At 34.4% G+C, this 3,275-nt stretch overlaps 1 long non-coding RNA gene across 1 annotated transcript; it reads right to left on the reverse strand.

Moving 5' to 3' along the window:
- Window positions 1-900: 900 nt before the first annotated feature.
- On the reverse strand, window positions 901-3,067 carry LOC122194645 (uncharacterized). The gene is made up of 3 exons (XR_006184004.2): window positions 2,708-3,067; window positions 2,000-2,080; window positions 901-1,072 (listed from the first exon to the last, which is right to left on the reverse strand). It is a non-coding gene; the product is annotated as an uncharacterized LOC122194645 (long non-coding RNA).
- Window positions 3,068-3,275: the final 208 nt, after the last annotated feature.

Genomic DNA, 3,275 nt, shown 5'->3' on the forward strand with positions numbered 1-3,275 from the left:
ATGAAATGTTTTATATACTATATGTATAAGAAAAGTCAGTCAAATCGCTAGTACTCCTCATTCACGAAGCCATACTATAAAAGGGAGGGGGGGGGGGGGGGGCGGTAAACAGAAATGGACTATAAAATGACAATGTAATGGGTATCCACTCTCACCCACTTCTCCCTTTTTTGGTGGAGGGTCATTAGCCGAACCAATTTGATAGGAAATAACCTTAACAAAAATACGATGCTATTAAGTTACTTGGAGTATTTATATTAATCACAAATCTAGTTACTTTAGGACAAAATGCGAAGTGTATGTTAATCCATGAAAACACATATCACTCTTTATATGTCATTAGTGGAGCGTGCGTAGTTAACTAAGACACTAATTTGGGACTATAAAGTTAAGTTATGGACAAATTGAAAATTATCGTTGTTAATGGAGCGTGTGTGGTTTATCCGCACATTAATTTGAGATGATAAATAACATTGAGGTTGTCAAGTGGGTTTGAATGGTTATTATATCTTATTTGTGATTCTTGGCATCCCAGTCACAAATTAAAGAGCATAATCTGAGATTAAATATGTCATTAATAAGATTCAATGAATCTCACTTGATCTAGGAATTTCGTATTAGATTGAAATTGGTAAATTTGTGTTACCTACCTAAATAAATTCGCAATTAGATTACGTCCCCCCTCTTCTTTGTTGTGAATTGTATTTTAGATCCTTGCCTTGAATATTTATTTTGGGTTAAAATATTAATGATTTGTATCCCTAACTAAAACTATGTTTCTTTTTAAAGATGCATGGTGTCACACCCCCGACCGAGGCGGCGGAACATGCCGGGCTGTGCGACTAAGTTCATGGATCATAGATAAATTGAATATACAGCACAAGTACAACAATAAACAAAACAACATTTCATTTCATATTTATGTTTTCATACAAAGTTCTTACAGATAGTAATAAGATAATAATACGAGTTTGCCTTAACAGTTAGGCATAACAGTTCAAAAGTAGAAAATTAGAGTACTTGCGAGCCATGTTTTCCATCATCTGAGTGTGCCCGTAATGTCACTGATTTCCTGAGAATACATGTATTTTAAAAGTCAACACGAGGTTGGTGAGAGTCACAGGTTTTCTGCTAGCCGCAGTAATAATACTTTCAAAAGTCCAAAAGTATATTTTTCTTGTATAACAATAGTTGAAAAAATGCTTGTCATGAGTCTTTAAAAGCCAATAAGTAATTTTATAAATAAATCTATGCTTTTAAAGAAAACGTGTTTAATATAACTTCATGAAAGTTTAAATATATCCATTGTATAAGTAACCACTATACTTAAAAACAGTTCTGAAAGCAACCAAACCTATGGTTGTAGTGAAAAAGTGAGAGAGATTCGTGTTAATGTTTTTAGTGAGTTCTATAATCGAGCTATAGACGAAAAGTATCCCTCCCTACGACGCTTCATTGGACGTCGTAGTAACGATCGTAGACACATATCACCTGCTTCGATTGATCAGTCGACGGTTGTAGCTAGCAACCGCAGGTGGGGTTGTCGACCCCATATAGATCTATATATATGTACCTCGCTCCGAAGATTAACGATTATAGCAGTATGGGGCAGACTAAGTGATTAAACTCAGCTAATGAATAGTAGCGTCTCACTCAAAAACAATTAACGAAAAGTTTGTGAATAACTCCCAGCCCTAACTTAATTATAGATAAGTACCGGGCATAATGAATTTCGTAGTATAGTATTTGTAAAAGTCGAGTATGGTTGACGTATTTATAAAAGTATAAATTACTCGCTTTTATGGAGATATGTATTTTAACATAATGGTATTGTACAAGTGTGTAATGCCTAGTATTCAGATATGGAAGTCTTTACAACTTTTAAAATTGTAGCATGTATATCATATAAGGCATATGTATTTGCATAATAAATACTATTTAGCACATGTATTCTCCCCCAAGAATAAATAAAATATTAAAAAGGGGCCGTAACTCTCACCTTATCGAGTGGTAAACGAGTAGTTCTGAAAGTCAAGATGTGTCGCCGAGAGGTCGTGATTTTCGGGATAAATCCAATTTCCTAGAAATATTTGTTATAAATCAATATTTGGTAGAGATTGGGTATTTGAACTAGTATAATGATTTATAAATTTTCTAAATGTTTATTATCTCAAAATTTATTTAAATAATCCATTTAAATAAATTTTTCTAAAAATTTAATTTATTATTATTATTATATTTTTCCAAAAATACCTTAAATAAACCAAGAAAATTTAAGTTGAGATAATTTCACAAAAATTTATTTATTCTAAATTTTATTTAATAAACTAGTATTTATAAAATTATTTATTTAATATTGTATTAAAATTGGATTTGTTTTGAAATGATTTTTCCATCTTAAAGTAAGTTTTTTTTTTTAAAAAAAATTCTATATGATATTTCATTAGTTAATGATTTATTTTGAAAACCATTTTGATGGGAGGGTTTGAAGGCGGGTAAATTCAAAATAGAGGGACTGCATGTATTTATTTTGTATCATAGTTTGTACAGTAACCATTTTTTTATAACAGGAGGCATACTCCTCCTGTTCTTCTTCTCGTCGCAACTCATAAACAAAACAAAAAAAATTAAAGATTGATTTTTTTTTTGATGATTCTCGATGCAAGAAAGATTAAAAAAGTAAACCCAGGTGGTGAAGATAGCTTACTGGGTGGAGGAGATGGTGGCTGGCGGTGGCTTGAGGTGACAACAGTAGCGTCACAGTGGTGGTGGGTGATGGCCGGCAGCCTCCTGCTGCCGTTTCCTGGCTTGGTTTGGCAGCTGGTCGACGGAAGGGAGAGAGGGCAGCTGCTGGGAGTGATCAAGGGGGTGTTTGGTGTTGATCTTGATCAAGGAAGGTGGCTAGAAGTGGTAGAATAAGGTGGTTTGGGTGGTGGTAATGTTGTACCCGAGAGATAGATATTGAGTGAGAGAGTGAAAAGAAGAGATGGCTGATGGGTTGTGTGATTTTGGAGGCTGCTTATGCATGTATTTACACTAAAAATGCATACTCACATATAGAGAAGCCATACTCCTACACCTATCTCTTGTACTATGTTGGTGAAACTTGTACACAAAGAAGGAGAGGTGGAAGGAGAGCACGTGGGTTTATACCAGCTGGAAGAGATCAGATTTTTGGAGTCCTTCACTCCATGTGGGCCCCACATGGGGTCTCCATTTTATGTCCAAAACATGCAAAAAAAAAAACCTGGGTGCCTTGGGATTTGTGCATCGAA

This window comes from Lactuca sativa, chromosome 6 (assembly GCF_002870075.4).
Source record: "Lactuca sativa cultivar Salinas chromosome 6, Lsat_Salinas_v11, whole genome shotgun sequence".
Lineage (NCBI taxonomy): Eukaryota > Viridiplantae > Streptophyta > Magnoliopsida > Asterales > Asteraceae > Lactuca > Lactuca sativa.